The sequence below is a fragment of the Pteropus medius genome, unplaced genomic scaffold (genome assembly GCF_902729225.1).
Source record: "Pteropus medius unplaced genomic scaffold, Ma_sr-lr_union100, whole genome shotgun sequence".
Lineage (NCBI taxonomy): Eukaryota > Metazoa > Chordata > Mammalia > Chiroptera > Pteropodidae > Pteropus > Pteropus medius.
Window position 1 is genome coordinate 13,932,326 of NW_024349798.1, and position 25,524 is coordinate 13,957,849.

The 25,524-nt window shown below is 41.9% G+C and overlaps 1 long non-coding RNA gene across 1 annotated transcript in view; it reads left to right on the top strand.

The window, feature by feature from the left end:
* The first annotated feature begins 12,154 nt into the window (after positions 1 to 12,154).
* LOC120620430 (uncharacterized) overlaps positions 12,155 to 25,524 on the top strand; it is a 69,383-nt gene continuing 56,013 nt past the window's right edge. The window contains exon 1 of the long non-coding RNA XR_005657862.1: positions 12,155 to 12,273. This is a non-coding gene — a long non-coding RNA (uncharacterized LOC120620430). The remainder of the gene's footprint in view (positions 12,274 to 25,524) is intronic.

The following is a 25,524-nucleotide window of genomic DNA, read 5'->3' on the forward strand; positions in this document are numbered from 1 at the left end:
ATCTAGTTTTGATATCAAGGTCACACTGTCCTTATAAAATGAGCTCTGAAACAATTTTTATAAAATAAGAATTGTCTGTTTTTTGGTTAGACTCGCCTATAAAACTGTTTGGGCCTGTTGCCTCTGTGGGACTGAGGAGGAAAATAAACTTCTATATTAACAGTTCAGTTTTTGTGATGGTTATTCGGTTTGCTTTTTTATTTCTTAAATATATTTTAATAGTTTACTTTTTAAAGAAAATGATTCAATTCCACTAAATTTTAAAAATCTTCCAGTATTTGTATTGTCTCCTTTCCATTCTCAGTTTCACTCATGACTGCCTATTTTGATGAGTTTTGAGAGGTTTGCCTTCTTTATTAGTTTTTTCCCCACCAAGCCATCAGCTTCTGGTTTTGTTGATCTTCTCTGTTGCTTCTTGGTTTTTTATTTTCTTAATTTATGCTTTTAATGTTATTGTTTTTTTCTACTTTACTTAGGTTTTATTCTTCTGTTCTTAAAGTCTTTTGAGTTGAACACTGAACCCATTTTAAACTATTTTAACCATTTTTAAATATACATTTTAAGTATAAATTCACATTGTCATGCAGCCATCACCACCATGCACCCCCATAACTCTTTTCATCTTGTAAAACTACAAACAATAACTCTCCATTCTCCTTCCAGCCCCCGGCAACCACCATTCCACTTTCTGTCTCTATGAATTTAACTACTCTAAATACCTCATATAAGTGGAATCATACAGTATTTACCCTTTTATTACTGGCTTATTTCACTTAGCATATTGTCTTCAAGTTTCATTCATGTGGTAGCATATTGCAGAATTTCCTTCTTTTTAAAGGCTGAATAATACTCCATTGTATGATTAGACCACATTTTTCTTATCCATTCATCCTAACCCATTTATTTTGTCTTACAATATTTTTTTAACACATGCGTTTAAGACTATACATTTACTTACATTAAAACTTACAAGGTTTGGTATATAATACTCTCATGGTTCTCCAGGTCTAAATATTTTATGATTTTCATTGTTATTTCCTTTTTCTCTCATGAGCTATTTAGAAGTTCATTATTGATAATAACTTTTAAGACTCTTGCTACCAGTTGCTAAATCACTTACTTAAAGTGCTGGGCCATTTTACACTTCACAAGCCATGTGGATACCAAAAATTGCCCCAGCTGACATCTTAAAAACAACAAATGAACAACACATGACCTATAGAAGCTCCTACCACCCCCACTCCACATACAAAATACCATACCTGTCCAGTCTAAGGAGTCAATATAATAAAGAGATTAAGTCTGGATTCAAGTGCTGAACAGGCCACTTGGTAACTGTGGAAATTTAGGTAACTACTTCTTTTGTGCCCTCTGTAAAACAAGGCCAACAAAACAGTACCTGTTTCACAGTTATTCAAAAATGTTTAGTGCCTAGCTGTCATGCAATAAATGTTACTAATTTTTATCAATTAAGCTTCTGATTTTACTTTGTATTTTTAATGCTGCCATGCTTCGTTAGTAAGATAAACCCCTGGGTTCCTGGACAGTAAAGACCCAAGTTCCAATCAACTTTGTTATACTTGTGTCCAAAATATTTTCATGTTTCTCTTAAGTTCATTCAAACACATACAGTGTTGACAAAGGCAACCGCAGACAAGACTGTTCCATTTCATATTTAAAGTACACAGATAGACGCAAATGACAGAGCTGCTCACAAAAAAGCACTCAGCCAAGCACAGAACCTAGAGATCCGGGGTCCGCATTCATGCTTTTGCACACTCCCCACAAAGATGGATCCATCGCCCACAGATTGAGATGTGCTCACAATTCCCACTCAAAACGTAGCAGCCCGTTGACATATCACAAGCTACACGCAGTGCCATTGCCATGCACAATAGCGACACCAGTTCTGGTATGGGTAGGGACCTTGTTCTTACTTCCTTTGGGTTGGTTCTATTTTAGTTGTTGTTTTTGTTTTTCTTAGAGTTATCATCTGCCCTCTATTCTATCTACCCAGGCCCCCCCCACGCCTCCTTTGCGCATGCGCTCTGCATCCCTCCCCTCCCCACTCCTGGGTACCAGTTGGTACTCCCTGGCCCAGGCGGCGGAAGAGATGGAGCAGCGTCACGAGCGCCCAGCCCCTTAAAACACTGCTGGCTGGAGCCGCCTCCCTCCCTGCAGCCCGCGGCGGGGATGGAGTAAGGGGAGACCTGTAGACCTGCCCGCGAGGACCAGCGATGGAGTTAAAACAATCTTTGTCTACCCATCTGGAAGCCGAGAAGCCTCTGAGGCGCTATGGGGCGGTGGAGGAGACGGCGTGGAAAGCGGAGGGACTGGGGAGAAGTGAGTACTTCCGAGGAGGGAGGATACAGTCGGGGATCCGTGCGCTGGAGCCGGGAGTCTCGGGAACGGGTGATCCTAGAGAGCGGACGGAGGGAAGCGCCCCCGCGCCGGGGCTTTCAGCGCGGGGGGATGCGCAGGGCCGCGACGCGCTCTCCCGCGAACAAAAGGGGGACTTCGGGCTGGGCTGCACCCAGAGGCTCCGGAAACCTCAGGCCGGGAGCCTGGGTGAACTCGGGAGTCCGGATCCGCACACTGGCACCTGGTGCTGGAAGAAAGTAGGGTCTTTCTCTCAGCAGCGGGGAGAGGAGGGTCCATTCTCCGCCGGTGATGGGCTAGGACGCTGGAGCCGTTGGACCATCCTGGAAAGCACGCACGTCCCCGGAGAAAGGGGAGTGTCCGCTGGGCTTCCGCTGTGTCTCTCTCCCTGCACGAGGTTCAGGGCACACCTGAAATGGCCAGTGTTTCTTCTCTGCCTTCTGCTGGGGCGCAGGTGGGAGGGAAAGGGTTAGGGGAAGGTTAACTCTGTGCACACCCTCTCCCTTCTCCCTTGACCCAGTCAAAGTCTGGTTTCGGTACAATCCTCGCAGGCGGCTCTGAAACCCACCGACTGTGTCTGCCGGCGCTCTCTACATATTTTGGGGTCAACAACATTTCCAAATAAACCGAAGGTTTTTGTTTTTCATTAATAGGACACAGTAGTTGAAACTCCTGCCCTCGGATTATAGAGGCAGCCTCAGGAGTCCTAAGGTCATCAGCTGTCCTCTGCAAACCCGGGTGCCTCCCAACGTCCCTGCCTTTGCGTTGCTGGCTCTAGACCCAGGCCTCTTCCTGGGCTGGGAAAGGCCCTCTGGCCTTTGTCGGGGACCCTCAGCTTCCGGGCTTAGCGCTGGGTAACAGTGCTCAGCACCAATTTCAGAGCTATGCTGGACTAAAGTATTGCAAATGTGCTCTTTTCCTGTCTTTGGCTGGTAGAAGATAGTGTGTGCGTGCGTGCGTGTGTGTGTGTGTGTGTGTGCGCGCGCGCGCGTGTGCACGCACTTTCTCCATACCTGTAATTACAAATTCAGAAAATCTTCCTAGAATGGCTCAGCTGTATTCTGGTTCTCATGGGTTCAAGTTGAAACCATAATCAACTATCTTAGTTCTGCACCTGGATCCCATAGGGCTCCCAACCTCTCTCCTTCTTTTATTTTTTTTCTCCTTTTCAAACCTGGGTCTTTCCTCCTCTTTCATCCTTTCAAAGTCGTTTGGCTTATGGTACTTTGGCATGACAGCATGGCTGAGGGGCTCTGCTTCCTACGAGCTCAAAATAATACCTACAATGGCTGCCTTTTATTGATAGATTGTCATGAACTTTAAATAAATCATCTCATTCAATCCCACACAGCAACCTCCTGAGGTGACTATTATGACTGCCTTACATAGACAGAAATAGATGGAAAAACTAGGGCTTGCTAGGTGATGGGACTGAAGTGGCAGAGCCAGGATTTGATCCCCAGTTCATTGGACCCCAGAACCCCCTTCTGCTTTTAATGTGAAGGTTTATTGCTTTCGTGTTTTGGGGGAGCTTTCTAAGTCTGTTGAGAGAGTCCCACAGCACATTCAGTGATCTCGTGAGTATATGGCAGGTCTGTTGATCCCTGGGGCTCACAGTGGCCCTGCAAGAATTCTGGGTCCATGCAGTGTGAGAGCTATATTCTAATAAGCCCTGGATTTGAATCCTGTCTCTGTCCCTTGATGCCTACGTGATGACTTTAGGCACATTTCTAAGCCTCACTTTGCCTCTGTTCTCTGAAATGGAGATAATAATAGATACCTGCCTTATAGCTTAATTGCGAATATGCAATAAGATGATGTATGCAGAGCTCAAGGTAAATGCTCAGTACATATTGGCTGCTTCGATTATTTCATTACTGCATCTGTAGAAGGAACCTGCTTTTATCCTTTGCAAGGAATTACATAAAGCAACACCCCGGACTAAAACTGCAATGTCGGTCAGTCTCCTAATAATTTTCCTTAGAGCTTTTTATTCTATTACCATTTTATTAGGAAAATTGTCAAACATACAGAAAAATTTCAGCCAACACCCAATTTATAGCATTCGAGCTCCTGAAATTTTTATACTTCTAAGTCTTAGGCTGCAAATTATTAAAAGCCTGACAGAAAGGCTTTCTCACCCTCTATGTTCCAAACCGTGGATGACTCTGACTCCTGCTTCCTATTCAAATGCAGGACCGCAGTTTCTGATCTGCTTTTCCACGGATTCCCCAATCTGCTTTTTTTTTTTTTCCTTTTTACATATTCAAACTTGAAATCTTCTTAAAGCACTGATCTAGAGTCCCACTTTTGAATTTCAAATCTGGGATCGTTACCTCTAACGAACACGTTTTTCTCTCCAGACTCTGCAGCTTGGCATTTTTCGATGAGAGTGGCTTTACTGGAACTCCCTCTCAACTCCCAGAGGGTCTGGGGATCCATCTCATACCATCTGGGGCCTCCATTTATTTATTAATGACATGTGAAAATTAGTACTATTGATTCTATGGCATCACAATTGTCAAGTCAACGTCGCAGTGCCTGAAATGCTGGAGAAAAAGAGAGGCCATTAAAAAGAAGACATGCTCTGTTTAACTTCTACACATTTTAAAATATTTTATGTTGAGCACCAACTAAGCGTTACTTAAAAAGAATTGAAAAGGGGGAAAAGATTGTGGAACCGGTCATTTTTAGTTGAGGTTGTATTAACTGCTTTCTTTAACTGTAGTTTTTAGATAAAAGATATGTGTAGAGGAGTAGCAAAGAATGGGAGTTTCGAAATCAGGTGAAATGGGTCCAAACCAGCTCTAACACTTTGTCACCCTGGGAAAATTGCTGAACCTCTCTGTGCATCAGTTACATCATCTGTAAAATGGAAATAATGTTGTTTTGAAACCTTGGGAGCTTCCTAGGTAAAATCTGAAACTGGCCTCAGTACACGGAAGACGAAGAGAGACCGAAGCAAAGGGCAGACCACTCCAGATTGGTAGGTGGCAGGTTTAATCAGCAAGGGAACTTAGTCAGGGCTTGTCTTGGGGGCCACAAGATGAGCAGATCTCTGTACCCACCCGCCAGTACCTTAAAAGTTTATATAGAGGTCTTAATGGGATTTAGTCACTTATACCATCCAGATGGTAGAACAACATCTTACTCTCTCGAGGCTGCATCCTTGAAACCACTTTAGTGCAGGAAGAGCACGGGCAGAGTGCCCATTCCAAGGACGGGCGAGGTGAGGAGCCTCTGATAGTCTGAGTCCAGCTCTCTGGTCAGCCAGTGGTCACATCTTCTCGATGACCTCTTCCAACAGGATAATAATAATAATGATCACTTTGGGCCATTGGGAGTATTAAAGGAGATAACGTATATAATGCATTTAGCACAGTGCCTGGCACCACGTAAGCGCTCCATCAGTGCTGAATGGCTTATGTCATAATAAGACATAAGAGGATGGTACCCAACACAATTAGATTATTCCAAGCTCGCCAGTCAGTTTTTCCTTGCATGCTTTTTTTTTTTTTTTTTTTGGTAAATTCCAGATAATGATTTGCATATATACCCTTGTCTTCCTCATGGGAATGTGAGGGGGATGAGTTTTTGAACCCTCGAAAACTACCTGGTATTTTCTCATTTGAGAAAGAGTCTAAGCAATTGCTCCCATCTGCCATTGACTACATTTTTCTGCTAGCAGTGATTTTTTTTTTTTTTTTACTCAGTTGGAAAATGTATAGTGACATTTCAGTGTGGTTAGATATATAAAAATATCGCTTCCAACCAACTGTAATTAATTGAGGGAGACACAAAGACAAGGTGCCTTTTGACAAAACACAGAGCTTTTAAAAAGCATAGTTGTCAGTGGTCATGCCATTTCTTGATGGATTTGAATGTGCCTTAAAGGATGCTCAAGATTTTGGACAGGGGACATGAGGGCGGTCACTTCCATCAATGCCATGAGAGGTCACAGCACTGGCAAAGGCACAGAGGTAGAAATATACGTGCTGCGAGTAGGAGATTGTTATTAAGTGGAAAGCTCAAACAGCAATCTTACTATGAGCCCAGAAGACATGACTAGTACTTAAAAGTCCCGGGTTGTGTACTGATTTGCAAGCAGATCATTAAACTGGCCACTGTTTCAGGTTTAATAAACAATGTGGCGACTGAACTAATATGAATTGTTGGCAATCTATATAATAAGATTCTTGAGAAAGGTTTTGTGTTACTTTCATCTGTTTGATTAAATATGCTAATTTTATTATTTCAGTTTTATTTCATTTTGGCATTATTTCTCTTGTTATTGAAGTAGTACATGTACTTTATAAAAAATTCAAATTCATCTGAAATATAAATATAAAACATGAAAAATAACTGTAATCTGCTCCCCTACCCCCATTTATCCATCCAATAAATAGATATTGAGTGCTTTCTAAGTGCCAGGCAGTATTCTAGAGGCTGCAGGGTATGAAGCAAGACAAAACAAGACAAGACAAGACAAGGTTCCTGTCCTCATGGAGAAAGTGAGAATTGGCCGGGAGCGAAGGTATCACATAAGCAAACAAATAATGTAGTTCAGATAATAAGTGTTACATGGACATTAATGGGGTGGGGCATTATTTTTACCACACATCCGGTGGTCAAGAAATGCTTTCCTAAGGAGGTGACGTTTTGCCATGTAAATGTCAGGGATCCAGGCAGCAAATATGAAGGCTCTTTCTTGGTGTATTAGAGGAAGAGACAGAAGGCCAAGATGATTGGGACCCAGAGAGTCAAGGAAGAGAGAGGAGATGAATCAGAGAGGACTCAGACTGAGTAGGGTCTTATAGGTCATGTTAAAAAAAAAAATAAATGTATGTGTTTTATTAACATTTCAGGAGAGGCTGCCGACGATTGTTAAGCTCAAGACTAACGTGAGCAGTTTTTTTGTTTTAAAAAGATCATACGGGCTTTTGAATGAAGAATAAGGCCGTGGAGGGCAAGTGGTGATCATTGTAACTGACCCTTTGCTGTAGTTCCTGGTTCCTTCCCAATTGATCTCATTCTGGATTGGTGATAGGAATTTCCTTGAGTGGAAAAAGTGTGACAAGGAGGAGAAGTAGTGCGGGCTATCTTCTGGGAGACCGAGCACTGGGATGTGATGTAGGAGATGTGACAGTCTCTGCACTGGGCCTGGAGAGGCACTGACTGTGTGACTTATTGTAGGAATTATAATAGCAGGAATGTGAAGATGATGAATATGATAGTATCTACTATGTACTTTGAACAAACCCAAATATTTACGTTTCTCTGTGCTTGTTCACAACTTTAAGTTTCATTTTTTTAAAAAATTAAGTTTCATTTTTCAAAGCATTTCTTTCTTATGTGTTAATTGAAGGAAAAGTCCGTTGTGCGTATTCTTGGTCTCTGATTAATTATTAAACACTTATTAATAATAATAGTAACTAATGACTTCTGGCTGTGAACTTGAGCTTATTAAATTCTCATAACAAGTCTATTAGGCCAGCGGAATTCTTATTCTCCTTTTATGGATGAGAAAACTGAGGCCTCGGGAGGTTAAGAAACTTTCTGAAGGTCACAAAGTTGGAGTGAGTGGCAGAGCTGGAGCCTGACCCTGGCCCTCTCTGACTCTAAATGTTCCTCAACAGTGTCTGCTACTCCTGGCACAATGCTGGATGCTGCAGAGATTAGAGATGAAATATGACCCGACCCCTATTCTCAAGGAGTTTACAGATCTGGGGACACAGATGTAAAGAGCACCATAATTTATAATACCAGTGCAATGAAGCAAACACTAAATGAAGGTACAGGTGGGCAACGAGAAGAAGAGATTGTTTTTTCCTGGGGGACTCCAGTGGGACAGCAAGGAGGAGTATTTGCTGTGGTCCTGAAGGCTATGCAGGATTTCAGCAGGTGAAGACAGGAGGGAAGGGCATTTCAGGTGAGCTGCCAGCCCAAAGGCTGGGGTCCATGGACTAGCTTTTTTTCCCCTCTGTTTCTTTCCCCTCGGCTCTCATGTCAGGGGACTTGGGATCTGTTTGGTTCACTCGTATGAGTCACCCGTTACCTGGGTGAGCCTGCAGGTTGGAGGTCAGCACAGGGGGAGACTCTTTTAGTGTTGCCCCTTGGGAAGTGCCCCTCACAAAGCTCCTCCAAGGATGCATATGATCCAGTCCATTCATTTCTTCACTATTTATATATACAACGTGCTTGAGCCCCTGCTATATGCCAGCTTCAGAGGTACAGGGATGTCTTAAAAAGACCCAGACCCCATCCTTGAAGGGTTCTCTGTCTCTGTTCCAGTCCTCCCTCTGCTGCTTCCTAGCCAGTTGCCTAATATCCTTAGACCTCAGTTTCCTCATGTGAAAAATGGAAATATACTTAATACTGCTGAACTGTACTCTTAGAAATGGCTAAGATGGCCAATTTTATGATACATGTATTTCGCCACAATAAAAAGTGTGTTGTTGAATTATTTTTAAAAGGTAGAATTAAAAAAAAGAAATCTTTAAAATACAGGTAAAATTCATATAAAATTCTGAGGTCTGGGAGAAAAAGTGGCCTAGAAGTCGCTTGAGAAGGTTAATGGTAGTTCATCACTGATTGGGGGGAACAGCATGCCAGGCAGAGGGAGCAGCACCTGTGAAGACAGACATGAAACAGCACATTTGACCTGGGAACTGCACGTGGATCATCCTTTCAATACGTATTTACTGATGGGCTCTTATATGCCAGGTATTGTGCTAAGCTCTTGAGAATACAGGGTCACTTTGAGTAAGATGTATCCAGTGCCTGCCTTCAGGGGGTTTAAGATCTACTAGTAAAATTAGAACTATCGTATGATCTAGCAGTCCACTTGTGGGTGTACATCCAAAGGAAATAAAAACAGAATATCGAAGAGACATCTGCACCCTCATGTTCATTGCAGGATTATTCACAATAGCCAAGACATGGAAACAACCTAAGTGCTCACCAATGGATGAGTGGATAAACATGTGCTACTTATATAAAATGGAATATTATTCAATCATGAAAAAGAAGGAAATCTGGCCATTTGCGACAACATAGATGGATCTTAAAGCCACTATGCTCAGTGAAATGAAGACAGATACCGCATGGTACCACTTACATGTGGAATCTAGGGGAAAAAAATAAAAAGTCAAACTCACAGGAACAGAGTAGAGAAGTGGTTGCCAGGGTCTGGAGGGCGAGGGATATAAGGAGAGTTTGGTAGAACAGGTACAAACTATCAATTACCAGACAAATAAGGCCTGAGGACCTAATATATGACATGGCGATAACACTGCATTGATATAGTTGATAACACTATAGTTGATAACACTGTGTTGTATAATTGAAATTTGCTAAAAGAGTAAGACGTAAATGTCATTGTCACACACACAAAAAGATAAATAGGTGAGGTGATGGGTGTGTTATTAACTAGATAGGGGAAACCTTTCACAATACACATGTCAAATCATCACAATGTACACTTTAAATATCTCACAATTTTATTTGTCAATTATATGTCAATAAAGCTAAAAAAAAAAAAAAAAAGAAGATCTACTGGGAGAATAATGCAAAACCAAAGAACCAAGAGAGGATGCTGCCCCTCCCAGCTCTTCAGAAACAGAATCCAAGTCAGTTTGCTGACCCTAATGCCCTCTCAGCTAAATATTGTCCAGAGATTAACCCAGTTATTTGGCTACAGGTGTGTTTTTGCTGGCCCCTTAGATGAGTCCTCCTAATAGGGTCAAACCAAGTATTATGGGCTAACTTGAGGACAGAGATTTGATTCTGTGTTCCCGCGAGTGCCATGACCACAGAAACCCTGTGGATCATATTCACCGCCGAATGCTAGAGGCCTGGTGTCTACCGCAATGCCCAGCACTTCGAAGCCTCTCATCAATCCGTGCTTGCCGAAGGTGGCAACTATTCATCCACAAAGACCACAGCGCAGATGATTTAATCATGTTTCATAAACCTTTGAAATCGTCAAAAGTTGAGTCTTGGTCTCAATCGCCTGCCCATCTCTTGGTTTAGACAATTGGTTCCTGATGCCGCCGTGTGATTAGCATTCTCGCTTTCCTGCTTTGAGGAAAGGACTTGAGATTTTCAGATCAGACACGAAGCAACGGGAATAGGTACAATTATTGCGCACTTGGCAGTTCACCGAGAATGCCGTGATGGGTGTAGGCTGGCCTCGGTGCTTTACCTCTACCATATCTCCTCGCTTCTTAGATGTCAGCCAAGCTGGAGTGAATCATTCACGGCCGATCACACCTTTCCAAAATGACAGAAACAAGAAACAGCACGACCACATTAAACGTACTGGTCCATGAAAAAAGCCTTTTAATTTCATGCAGAGAACAGAGTCATCTCAGACACTGCTGGTGGAACTGTTGAGTGTTCCACCCTTTGGGGAAAAAAATTAGATAGCATCTATTAAAATTTAAAATACTCATATGCTTTGACCAGCAGTTCGACTCCTAGGCCTCTATCCAATAGAAATAAAAACACCAGTATACGAAGACATATGTGCCAGAAAAAAAGAAAAAAAAAAATAGACACAAAGCGAAGGCCCATCAGTAGAAGAATAGTTGAATAAATTATTGTTCGTCTACTATGAAATGTTATGGGGCCATTGAAAAAGAATAAATTAGAACAATAACAGTCTTAGAGGTATTATTGAGGGAGGAACATGAGATCCAGGAAAATGTATGTAGCGAGATCTCATTTCTGTAAAACAAAATTCTCTCTGTCTCTCTAGTGCATATATCAATGAGTGTGTGTGTGTGTGTGTAAATCCAGGAGCAGAAAGATGAAAATCTTGCCCCATTAATCAATAGAGAAAGGGTTTAAATCTAGGACAGTCTGGTTAAAAAGTTCATATCTTTCCCTCTAGAATTATTTGTAAGCTCCCAACTATATTCTATCCCATTGGTATTCCATATGTTTAAAAGGGAAAGACATCTGAAATAGTAGAGCCCTGTTTTAAAGATCTCGGTGATCACGGTGCTGACCATTCTCATTCAGACTTTGTCTCACTGCGGTTCCCACTTGACAGCTTTTTCCTGGTGGTCCCCAGGGTAGAAGAATGGGACAATGCAGCCTCCATAATCTGAGTCTCAGAAATAAATTTGGGAAATAGGCAAACAATGAGCAGAGGAAGGTACAAACCAGTCTTTTCTTAACTCACGTTTTTCTCCCCGTGTTTGTACCCCTTTGCCTTAGTCAGTTCAAGCTGCTATAGCAGAAGACCACAGACTGGGTGGCTTGTAAATGACAAGAATTTATTTCTCACAGTTCTGAAGGCTGTGTGTGCCGCCAGATTCGGTGCCTGGCGAAGGCTTCCTGGTTCATGGACTGTCTTGCAGCTGTGTCCTCACCTGGAGGAAAATGTGAGGGAGCTTTTTGGGAGTCTGTGTTTATAAGAGCTCTAACTCCATTCACGAGGGCTCTACCCTTATGACCTAATCACTTCCTAAAGGCCCCATCTCCTAATGCCATCACATTGGGGATTAGATTTTAATGTATGAATTTAGGGAGGGAATATAAACATTTAATCTTTAGCCCCCTCCTCAGTCCAGGAAGGCATTAAAGACAGCTGCAAGCTGGAGATTTGCCCAGTCTCTACTCCAGGGGTGAAATGCTTTTTAAGCAGGTGGCTCTTAAAAGTGGCTATCATTTTGACAAGACACAAAAAGTGCTTATTTATGTCCCTTTTGGTTCCATTTGGTTCTTCACACCCAGCAGGCCAAGCGAGACCATTTCACCCACACTGTGTTTGCAGCATATATGAGCGCTGGAGATGTGCCACCCACCACTGCAGGATCCGTCCATCTTCATCCCGTTCAGAGAGACATAGAGAAGGCATCCCCAGAACACAGCTTGGTGGTTACTGAGGTAAAATTCACCCACCATCAAATTTTAATATGTGCAGTTTAGTGGCATTTAGTACCTGTGGGGCTGGAAGGACGTTTGGAGTTCATCTCAACCTTGGCATTACTGACATTGGCATTTGGGGCTGGATCATTCTGTGTTGGAGGGGGAGGGGCCGTCCTGTGCACTGTAGGATGTTTAGCAGCATCCCTGGCCTCTCCCCACTGGATGACAATAGCGCCACCACCTTACCTCCCACCCCTGCCTAGCAGTGACAACCAAAATTATCTCCAGACATTGCCAAATGTCCCGTAGAGGGGCAAAATTGTCCACAGTTGAGAACCACTGATCAGGTCTAATCCTATTTTGATACAGATACTCTAGTTTTATGATATGGATGAGTCCAAATAATTTTTCTATTTCACCTCTTCATTTTGGTCCCTAGGTTTTCTTCTCTCTCTGTCTCTCTCTGTCTCTCTGTCTCTCTGTCTCTGTCTCTCTCTGTCTCTCTTGTCTCTCTCTCTCTCTCTCTGTTTCTCCTCTCTCTCTCTCTCTCTCTCTCTCTCACGCCTTTTACACACACACACACACACACACACACACACACACAAAGCCCTGGCAATAAAAACTGTGTTGGGAGTGCTCAGGAGTAAGCCAAGAGAAACACAATTATGAGTTTCCTGAAGCATAAAGAAATCTCCCCATGCAAAATGGATTTAGTTTTCTTCAAGGCCTTCCTGCCTGGGAAGATTTCTACTTAACTACGAACTAAAGTGAAGAAGAAATTGTCACTTTCCCTCATAACAAAGCAAATGCTTCGGGTGGATGACTAGAAATACTTTTCCAACAATAGCCCTTACTTAACTCTGCTACCAAAACAAGAGGAATCTATGCTGGCCCAAAGAACGTCGACTCTAAGTTTTCTCTGGACCATTACCTGTGTCCAGGGACTGACCATTTCTGCTTTATTGCCACCTCGAAGAGTGCACAGACAATAATGAAAAGGACCAAGAAAGTAGAGCACACCAGGTGACAGATGACATCTCAACTTTTGCAAACCAAAGTGAGCATTTTTAGGTGTGTGTATGGCGGGATAGAATGCCTAGTTCTTTTAATGTTCTTAGATGAATTTTTTAGTATAGACACGTACTAAGAAATCAGGTGTTCCTGATGATTCAGGTGCCTCTTCCTCCTCCTCCTGTGTGTGTGTACGTCTGTCTGTGTTTATGTTCAGTTACTTCTATTGGAGCTATAGGGCATAGGATAAAAAATTATTATTGCTGGGGATGGTCTAGTCTTGTGCAATTCCCAACTTTGGCTGCACATTAGAATCCCCTAAAGAGCTTTTAACACCATTAGCCCACCCACCCCATCTCCCTTCTGAATGGATTCTGAAACCATCACCCAGAGGGAAGTTGATGTTCCCAAGTGCTCAAGCTGGGCAAGAGCGAAAGTAGAACTTGAACCCATTTATCCTGTATATTCAAAAGCCACTAAGTAAATAGAGTACTCATCCTAATAAAGGATTCTCTCTACCAGGCCATGATGGCCAACACCTGAAAGCTCTCAGTAAAATAAATTATTAAATCCTCAATTGTAAATCTGTCATTGCTCTTTGGAAAACAATTCAACCCATGGGTCCTGTTGCCTTAGATCAGTCACCCATTTCTGAATACAAAAGACACTATTGCTATTATTATTAGCAACCATTATTCAAAAATTTGTCATGGATGGGGAGATGCATAAATAACCTGTATTTGGTGGACCAGCTGCTCCATTAATTTAGCTCCTTTACAGAAGAAAGGAAACACAATGCACTGTATTTAGAAAAGATAATTATCCATTAGCTAATGCGTTTCTCAAAGAAACAGCCTACTACTATATGACGACGTGTCAGCTGAAGTAGAATTTCACCTATAATTCTAATAGGGTAGGAGCAGGAGACAAAGGTATATTCGAGGGAATATGGGAAAAGAAATACTGTATCTTCCTATGTTGCTATTTAAAGGTAATTTTCATATAAAAGGCAAAATTATGACTCACAGAGATATAACAATGAATGCGTGTTAAAAATTTTATTCTACTCAATGAAGGAAGAAGGTAGGTAGAACCGATTCAAAAAAATCTGAAGAATAGACTGATTTATAGATCAGGATTATTGAAATAAGGGGGCAAATGAAAATAAAATTGTGTTTTTCATAAAGGAGAGTGAAGTCAATTGGATCTCTATTAGATAGGAGAGGATTTGCACATGTATAAGAATTATTTTTGCATTGCCGGTTACCTACTCTTACAGAGTCAAAAAACACCATAGACGGTGAAAGACCAGAATCAGATAAGCTGGGGAGGAGACCTCTAGACTATGCACAGTTTTCCCTTGAAGCACTTTTCCTCCCTACATTAGCTACCCGCTCTTCTGAAGAATTTTCAAACACAAAGAAAGCTGCCAAGTTTTCAAAAGTTACAGTTAAGAAAATTACCTTTTAGGGAAGAAAAATGACTTCACATGAAACCTGGTCCATTGAAAGAAAAAGCCTGGGCTTGAAAACATGGAACTCAGAGAGGAGACTGAAAAATGATAGAAAACTCAGCTCATTAATTATTCAGATGTTTGTGCCTTGATGCCAAATGTCGGATACTTTATTGACTTTTTAAAGCATCATCCAGATGTTCAGCTTGATTGAAACCGAGAGCGGGTAAATCCAGCATTTGCTGGTTACCCATGTAGCTGCTCTGCAAACTAAAAATATCATTTATCTACCATATCTATTTATATATTATACTTTTATAATATTTATATTATGTGTATGTATATGTATATGTGTATGTATATATACATATGTATACATATATATGTATATATATACACATATACATATATATACATATATATACACATACATATATATACATATACATATATATACATACATATACATATACATACACATACATATACATACATACATATACATACATATACATACATACATATACATACATATATATGTACATATATATGTATATATGTATACATATACATATATATGTGTATATATGTATGTATGTATATGTATGTATGTATATGTATGTGTATATATACATATATATATATGTATATATATGTATATATATATATATATATAAAGGTCAGAGTCATAATATCATCCTGTGGCTGATAACTACCAACCCTGCCTATTTAACCGATCTGCCTTTCAAATAATGGGCTGTTAACACTCGGAATGACTGGTACACACTAGAAATTCAACACGTATTTGCCAGTCACATAAAGGCATTTGATTCCTAAGCAACTGAAGAACATTGCTTCACTTCCTAGGCAGGTAGGGATACAGGGCAAGCAGCTAACGAGCTTCTGAAAATGGTGTTGAAAGAGAAATTACTTTGGCCTCTCTGGGATTGGAATCAGGTATCTCGATTTACAGTTATTTACTCAGCTGCCATTTCTATTATCTAAAAATAAAGCAAAGCAGCTTGAAGTTGACTCGTGAGTCTAAACCCCTCCGGTGTTTGAGTCCTTCCTAGCTTGGCGCATGCTGCCGCTCGGTGTTTGAAGATCTGGCGACTCCACAAAGGAGCACATCAGAGTCAGGATTTAAAGATAGAAATCCATGCAGTCATTTGCCTTTTTGCCGCATTTATAAAATCAGCCATCTGGATGCTCAGTGTCCAATAAAATGATCTCTCCTATGACTAGCAGGCCTTTTCTCAAAGGCAGCGTTTTCTAAATCACGTTCTGAGAAATAGCAGCTGTTAATAGGTTTTCTAAGAAAAAGAGAGGGGTGTGGTCAGTAAATTTGGAAATTACTAGGTGAAAATTAGTGATGTGGATTTCTAGAGTGTAGTAGGAGTCTTTAATAGGCTGATGCATATCGTGAATCTCCATGGGTACGTGACACCTGCCTCCTGCTTCACCTCTGCCTGCTCTGCTGTTGACCAGTGTATTTCTCTATCCCTTTAGCCCATCACTGCCTTTCACTCTGATGCCAATGACCAACTCCTCTGCTGTATTCCTCTGGTTGTTTGTTTTTAGTTGGAGTAGCATGTACTCTGCCTAGACTTCCCCACTCTCCATAATCCCACACCTTCCTTCCCTCCCAACTGAACCTTATTTCCCTCCATGTTCTAAAATGCACCCCTGGTGCAGTTAGATTGCTGTCCTTCACATCCTCATTCGTAGAATGCGGAGAGTATGGATAACATGCACATACCACATACAGTTATTGAGAGCATTCGATGAGTTAACATCTACAGGGCTTGGAACTCAGTGCCCAGTGCACGATAAGGACCTGATAAATGTTAGCTGCTATCATCAGATGTCATTATTTTCATTCCTTTCTTGTGCCATTCCGCCCTTCTTTCTTCCTTTCTACTTAAGCTTGATCCTACCTCTCCTCTGTGGCAGGTCCATTTGTCTCCCTGCTTCCCTAACTCCCTTAATTTGATATCACAATTGATCCCCTGCCCCCACCCCCCTCCCCCCAATGTAAAGGAAAGTGCAAATGTAGCCTCAAGTGCCGAGCCCGATTGCTGTCCCCCAGCCCCTTGTCCATAGAAACTCAGTTATTGGCAAAGGGTTTCGCTTCACCTCCTCGGGGAAGCCCGACACCTTCCACTGCACCTCTTTTTTTTGCAGAATTCCTTCCGTTTCTAACTGGTTACACTTCCTCCATCCCGTGCAGTGTCATGCTAGGTTGTCTGTGATTTATTTCAGTCACACGGGGGCCCGTCTCATCCCGCAGCTGATTATTGGTTCCTTTAGAGTGGAGACCAAGCCTTTATTTTCAATTTCCTTCTAGTGCTTAGGCCAAGGTCGACAAATTTTTTTCTACACAGGGCTAGGTAGTAAATATTGTAGGCTTTTCATGCCGTATGGTCCCTGTCGAAACTACTCAATCTACCACAGTAGCCCCAGAGCTGCCATAGATGAATACCGGAATGAATTGGTCTGTTTTAACTTTATTTAAGGATGCTGAAATTTGAACTTCATATAATTCTGCATCATGAAATATTATTTTTCTTTTGATTCCCCGCCCCCAACCATTTAGAAATGTAGAGGCCATTCTTAGCTCACGGGCCCTATAAAAACTGGGGATGGGCAGGTTTGGCCTGCAGGCTTGTTGGTCCCTGGCCTAGACAAATGATAGGCATGTATAAGGTGGTCAGGTCACAAATGACTTTTGGATCGTGGTAGGAGGAGAACGTTCTGGCTGTGTCTGGCTTTGCTCTGGATGCTTGGCTCCTCCCAACCACCACTTGCTGGCATTTTGCTCACGGAGTTTGTCCTGTAGCCAAGGGAGAATGTACTGCCCAGGAGAAAAGTTTGTAGGGTTCGTAGGTACTCATTTTGGGGGTTTTCACGCATAAGAGATAGGATTACTTGCAAGAAACAGAAGTTGACTCTGGATAACTTAGAGGCTTTCCAAGTGTGAGGTAACTCTTTGCTGAGACTTCAAGTCATTTTAAGGGATTGGTTGCAACCAGAATGTAAAAAATGAAACAGAAGAGAATAGAAAATATGAAGATACAGCTAAGGTACTAAGGGTATATATTATTTTGTGCAAGTTTTATTTCACTTATGCCTATGTGTGATTGTAGATACCGGGCCACTCTGCGTATGTCTTACTGTAGATCACATTTAAATAAGTCTGCAAAGCACAGGAGCTTAAGGAGAAAAAAGGAATTTACTGGAAGCTTGTGGGAATCCTTCCAGAATCAAGCAAAAACTCTACACAGCCAGTCCTTAAAAAGAAGAGGAACCGTGTAAACTATAAAGTTCCACGTGGCAGAGAGTCCAGGGTTGTCACAAACTGAATCGGCCCCACTGGTTTGCATCCGTGGGATACTGTGCTCAAGATTAAAATACCTAGGAGAGGACAGAATGAAAATCTGTGAGTTAATCAGAGTCCGTTTCTGTTGCTTGCTTCCTATGTGTAAACAAATCCTACTTCCTATGTGTAAAACCACCCCCAAATGAGAACCTGCGAAAGGCAAGCTGAACCCTACAAGCTTTTCCTACATCCTGGTGCCTTCTCCCAGGATTGACCTTTGCGACTGACTACTCTTGGGTAGTAGACTCTCCCGGTCACAGGACAAGCTCTGTGAGCAAAAAGTGGCTGAATGGTGGTTGGAGGGAGCCAAACATAAACATAAACATAAAGCCAAACATAAGCAAAACGTAGCAAGTGTACGTTGGCCCAGCTAGATCAGCACCCAACCCTTGGCTGGGTGTAGGCTCCCACGGAAATATAGTGGGGATGCTGTGACCTGAGAAATCCCTCTGCAGATGACCATGAAGGCGTGAAATTGGTTTTTCCTCTCCAATAAAACTAACTAGTGTTCTTATTTCTGATCATAAGAATTAGCGCTCATCATTTTTAATGCTTAAGATTATAAAAGAGAGCAAATGTCATGTAAAAGAATCCTGCCAAGCTCAGACAACCACTGAGAACATCCTTTCAGATGTTCCTTTGTCTTTCTTCCTCTCCTTTCCTCTCTCTTTTTTTTCTCCTCTCCTCCCCACCTTCTCCTCCTCTGAATCATGCTTATCAACAAGAGACAAAACACACTTTGGAATCTGGTTCCTTTTCTCACCGGTCTCTACCATCTTAGGGTCCACCTCCCTCCCTATGGACTGAAGAGCGAGTTCTTTTAGAGTTTGAATGGAGGAAGCTTGGCAAACGGGATGTAAGTCCTATAAGTCGGAGCTACAGTTACGACGATAGGACGTAAGGGAAAGTCTAATTTGATTCAACAAACACACGTTTTGATTCATTTTGTGCAAAAGGCTCTGCTAGGCACTGAGGAAAGGAAGGAAACTGAGACAAATGAGGCAGAGGTGCTTCCTTCAAGGAGCTCGCTGTCTCGTGGGGGAGGGAGTTACAAAGATATCTAACTGGTCAATGCATGAATCAAGTGCATTGGAGACACAGAGGAAAAAGCAGTTGATACGCAGTTATCTATCAGTGTGTTCTGATACATTTTCATTTCACAAATAAGAGGGCATCTTGTCTGTCTTCCATTCCAGCCCCGCCTGGGTCCCCGCCCACTGGCTTGCTTTACTTTGTGTTCTTAGGAAGGGGGAAGCTGTTCTTCTGAGTCTTTTTGCTGGATTCTCACCTTGCTCAGCTGGTGAACTCCTCCTTCTCACACTTTTAGGTTTCAAATGCCCATGCCTCAAAAAGACTTCCCCCGATCTCTTCTCCCAGGCTCATTGCCCTGGTCTCTTAGCACACTCTTCTCTTTTCCATTTCATCATGACTGCCTGTTTTCCCTCAATTCCTTTGGAGTAGAGATCACGGCTGTTTTGTTTGCCCAGCACATGGCAAGTGCTCAATTAATATCCGTTGAATGAATGAGAAAGTAAATGTGTTCGATGAGAGGATATATTTGTTAAAAAACAAAATTCAACTGAGTAAATTTTAAAGCTGTTACTGGCTTTATTTAATAATCCATGAATCAGGTAGGATCCAATTTAGCAGATAGAAAGGAGCTCCAAAGAGCTGTACAGGGCAAGAGATTTTACAGGCAGAAGGGAGCTGGAACAAAGTTTTGCTCTGCAGAGAAGTGGTTTGGTTGTTGCAAGGTTACTTTCCTTACAGGGAGTGGCTGGCATTGATCAGGCAGGTGACCTAACTAAAGCTGATAAGATGATTCCTGATTCACTGGTTTAAGGTTCCATTTCTGGAGCGGACACCATGATTAAGTTAAATCTGGGCTTGGTGATGTGGAGCTTAGCATAAGCAACTCCATCTCAGGCCTGTTGTCTCATTTAAAACACACTCTAATGAGAAAAGGGAGCCGAGGCTGGTTATTCTGATTATGATAGGTTAGGCGCTGGCTACTTAACAAAGGGAAATGCTAACGGCAATGTGGGATGTTAGACAGGATTCTGGAAGAAAAAAAGGATATTAGCGGGAAAAACTGGTGAATTCAAATTCAGCCTGTGGTTTGTGAACAGTATTGTACCAACATTAAATAATTAATTTCGACAAACATACCACGATTTTTGTAAGATGGTAACTTTGGGGGAAATTGGGTGGAGGGTACATGAGAACTCTCTGTACCATTTTGTAACTTTTCTGTAAATCTGAAATTATCCCAAAATAAAAATTTCATTTTAAAAAAGGAAGGAGATAAGAAAAGGCAAACAATTCAGCTAGTAGACCCAGTCGGTGCCGAAGCTCTTTGATCAAAAATGTGACTATTAAACTCTTTTTTAACCTTTGTTTAGAACGCCTTCCAGAATGCTGTCATAGCTGTGACTTGTTTTCTTTCTTTTCCTCCCTCCCCCCCGCCGCCCCTACCTTTTTCTTTCTCCTTTTGGCTCTATGATCTTCAATCCAGAAAGGATTTTCTGTGGATAGTAGACTCATTCATGTTTTGTAGGTGTGGCGTAACACAGTCAAAAAGCCAGAGGTACCACAGTGAACATTCTGTTCCCTGTCAGGCTGTCCAGTATGAGGCGTCACTCACTTTCATGGCTGGAAATGAATGCATGAAAAAGTTCGCCCCATCCAAAAACAAGAGGAAAACTATTAAAAGGGTTTTTCCCCGCCTCTCAACCTACCGAGTTCTATTACTTGATTCAACTCGAGCGTATTTTGTATTTTCAAGAGAAATATCAGCCCCCACCCCATTTTTAATCGCAATGTCAAAAAAAGAGAAATATGAAATTCTCTAACTCCTGAAGCCTGGCTTGATATTAATTGAATAATGGCTAACCTTGTTTCTGCAACACTCTCAGGGTAGCTTAATTAGGTCTAGGACATAGACTAACATTCTGCTGAGTGTATGGTGTGGTTCCAACAACAGTGGAGGTAGTCTAAAATACGTGAAATCTTGCATCTAGGATCAAAAAACCTTCAGTCTCCTGGAAGAAGATCTTTCGTGATCTTAACAATGTTTTAAAAATCTCAAAAAAAAAAAAAAAAGTGGGGTGGAAGGGGGCTTTCAAAACTAATTTCCATTCCTTTTTGTTGAAATAATAAAGGCATGTTTAAACGTATTTTACAAAGTCAAGCTATACCAAAATGAGACCAGTATCAAAACTTATGACTCATTCTGCTAATATCTGACATTTTTCCTTCTATTTTCTAACTTGTAATCATTATAAGCCTAGCCATGGCCTCTGATTAAATATTAACTGCTTTGGTACAGAGCACTAAGCCCAAAAGTACTAACCATCATTTCTTGAACCAGCCTTTGCAAAAGACCAAGAAGAACTGAACCAGCCCTACCTGTCTCCATTGGATCAGTATCTTTCCCCTGGCACGTATTAAAATTACCTGTGCTTGGACACCACCCCAAATCCAATGAGCAATTCTGATCTCTGGGGATAGGCATTACTGTAAATGACTTTGTGTTAAGCTAAGGTTGCTGCTCTGTTATACTGCGAACTTGCTGAAGGACTGAGCAGGGGGAAGTGGTGATCGACACTCAGGAAATCCCATTTCAAAGGCCTCCTTTGAACGTAGAAACAGTTCAGTTGGTGGAATTTGGTTATAACGAGTATTTTGAAGAAATCACTCCTGTAACATTAACAATCCCTTGCAACAACGAACAGGGAAGAGTAGAAAAATGTCATCGGAAAAAATATGCAACAATGGCCACTACTAGGGTGTCCAGCCGTCCTGGTTTGCCTTGGACTATCTCGAGTTTAGCATTGAAAAGTTCCATGTCCCAGGAAACTACCCATTACTTATTTCATGGAGATTTCAAGGATGGAGAAGGCATTTGCTACCCAACGATGAAGGATACCGCTGGTCAACCCCTCATTTTCCATGGCCAGGGATTGTGATGGTGGGAGTGACTGTTGCAAGAACACGGCCCCAGAAGAGAAAAATATTTGTATGGAGTGAGTTGCTGTATTGGATACATGACAACCAAATCAACGAAGCAGTGCTGATGTTAACTAGATATTAAGACAAGAAATAGCTTTGTTTTAAGGAATGCTCCTTTGAAATGGTATTCGCCGTCAAGGCATTTAACTTGTATAATGAAGCCAGGAAGCCTCTGGCCTGACTTTGCCACTGTGTGCTCTGAAAGGGATATAGTTAATGTCTGACGGTTCTTTGTAGCAATTTCTGGCTAATCAAGTTGACATTTTTCTTTCTCTTTAGATGGCTGAGACTTAAGAGACTGAAGTAATATGTTAGCATTTATTGAATAGATACTGTCAGTAAGCTTTTTAAAAAGTCTTCTTAAAGCCATACTCATTATAAATACTCAAACAATACAGAAATGTAGATAGGAGAAAGTAAAACTCATTTCCCATCCTCAAACTGCCATCAGATTGGGGGTGTATCTTTCCAGTCTTTTATTGGACATATATTAACATGTATTGTTTAGTAAAGGGGATTATATTATGTGTACTAAACATAGCCTGTTTTTTCACTCAAATAATAATATATCATGGCCATCTTTCTATGTCAATAATACAGAAAACTACCTCATCCTTTTTGAGGACTGCATAATTTTCCGATTTCTCACACTATACCCAACCAATTCCCTATGGGTGGACATTTAGGTCATTTAACATTTTTGCTCTTATAAATAATGCTACCATAAATATCTCTTCACTTTTGCACATCTGTCCCATTATTTCCTCTGGATAAATTCTTTAAAGCAGAATTGCTGAGTTAAAGGCATGCAGCTAGATTTGGAATATGGGAGAAACATAAATCTGAATTTACTTTATGGGGTTGTTTTGAGACTAAATTAAACCTTCTAAACTTTGGTCAGAAAGAAAATATCATTTTTTTGATGGCTACATGGTGTAGCAGAAAGAGCTGCAGCAGATCAGAAATCAGTACACCTTGATTCTAATCCTTGTTCATCCCTAAACTATTTGGTCTTCAGCAATCCGCTTAACCTTTGCGACTCTCGCCTCCCATTGTATCTTGTTTCTTGGATCTTCTAAATAATTGCCAGTCATTTCCCACAATTCATGTATGACCCCCTGCTTAAATCCATCAGGAGTTCACTATTGCCTTTAGGATGAAGCTAAAATTCCTTAGCTGATCACATAGCCTATCTTGTTAGCTTCCTCTACCTTCACATGCCCCATGGGACATTTGATCCAGCTGCCCTCACTCCTTGCCTTAAGGCTCACAGTTTGTCATGCCTCTCGGCTTTGGTTCAGGTTTTTGCCTCCTTCTGGAACACCTGTTGCCACTTCTATGACCAGCCGAGTCCTACTTGTTCTTCGATAAATAGCTCAGGCTTCTTGCTTTCTTGGAAGCATTTCCTGACCCCTACAGGTTGAGTGGATACCTCTCCTTTTGGCTGTTGTGAACATAACACGTTACCCCACATGTCCTCTGTCATGTAGCACTAATCACACTGCACGATGACAGCTGACTTTCTTGTCTGCGCCACTCTCCTTTTTCCAGTGCAGAAGCCATGACCTGTTGTTCTTCACTGAGTCTCCAGTATCTACCACAGTGTGACATAGGTAGGTGTTTGATAAACCTTTGTGGAACAAAACAATGGCTCTGTCAACTAGTGATTAGATTCTGTAATACAAAATTTTGATGATATAAATACCAGTTCTCTCCTCCTTTCTCATCCTTATCCATAATTCACCTATCAGAGTTCATTTCATACCCTTTGTGCCCAAAGCTTGGTGGTACAAGCCAGGAATAAAACAGGCCAGAAACAAACCTATTCATTGCCCTCATAGGGCTAATCACACAAATAAAAATTTAATTTCCATCTGTGGCAAGTGCTCTAAAGAAGTCAAGGTAAGGTTGCCAGATAAAAATGCGAGTTTCAGATAAGCAACGAATAACTAGTTTAAGTCTAAGTATATCCCATTGAATATTTGGGATATACTTATACTAAAATTTTTGTTTGTCTGAAATTAGAGTGAACTGGATTTTCTGTATTTTTATTTGTTCAGCCTGGCAACTGTAAGTCCAAGTTGCCATGAGATCACATGAATGGGGTGCCCGGTCTGGGGTACAGGAGGGGAGAGTGTTTGGAGAAACTATGAGATCTATAGAACAGAAGGCTTTACCTGGGAGAGGAGTTGGGGAGAGGAAGGTGTTCCAGGAGAAGGAAACAGCATGAATCGAAGCAGAAAGCAGCCTGGACAGAGCACTGGAGAGAAGGCCCCTGAGGCTTGAGCACAGACATTTAACTCACTGGGATACGGAGACAGGAGAAGCAATTGGAAAATGAATAAACATATCACGTTTTTGAGAAGGGTGCTGTACAAGTAAATGTCAGGTACAGTGACTCAGGTTATTGATTCTAAAAGATTAGTCAGGGGAGATGTGCGCTGGACTCACTCGGGCCTTCTGTTGCTGGAAGTCAAGTAATTCAGACGTGGAGGCCGATACCCTGGGCCACACAAGATGCTTAAACCACACGCAGTCATCCCCAGATGAGTCTGAGTTTCCCTGTAAACAGGAAACCGCAGAGAGTTTCAAAAACTGGAAAGGGATCTGGGAGGCCAGTTTGTTTCCTTTTAAATATAAAGCGCAGAATAACTACTCTGTTGGAGAGGAACCATTGGGGAATCTTTCAGTAAACTACGAAGGCTTTGCTTGCGACGTGAGTGGAAAGGCGTGGTGAAAAGGACAGGACCTGCTTCTGAAACCAAAGGACGTCAGGCCGGTTGCCTGGAGCAGTGGTTCTCAGTCAGGGGTGATTTGGCTCCCAGGGGACATTTAAAAACATCAGGGGACATTCTTAACTATCACAACTACGTTTGTGAGGTCGCTCCTGGCATCTAGTGGGTACAGGCTGGGATGCTGCTAAACCTCCTACAGTGCATAAGATACCCTTCCTTCTTCCCAACAAAGATTTATTTGGCCCCAAATGCCAATAGTGTCCAGGGTGAGAAATCCTGGGGTGGGGGGGAAATGTCATTCTGAACCCAGTGACAGGAGCAAGGTCCTGTGCTTCCAATAGTATTATGGGCGGCAGGGCCTTTGGAACACCCTTGAAGGCACCCTTCAAGCCACGGTTACAGCAGAAGCAAAGCGGGTGCTAGTAAGAAGCATGAATGAGGCTGGAAGCCTGTCAGGAGGCTGTGCAAAGCTGGAGAGGGCGCATAAAAAGGTACTTTAACCATCTTTTCTCGCCTGGTCATTGAACCACTGCACAGCCTGACCTTCGCTATCACACAGCCTCCTCTAATGTATTTCCATCATAGCCTTAACTAAGATCACAGTGACATCCCTTAAATATTCCCTAAAAGATGGCACTTCTAAGTGTCTCCTTATCCGAGGTTTCATTTTCTGCCGCTTC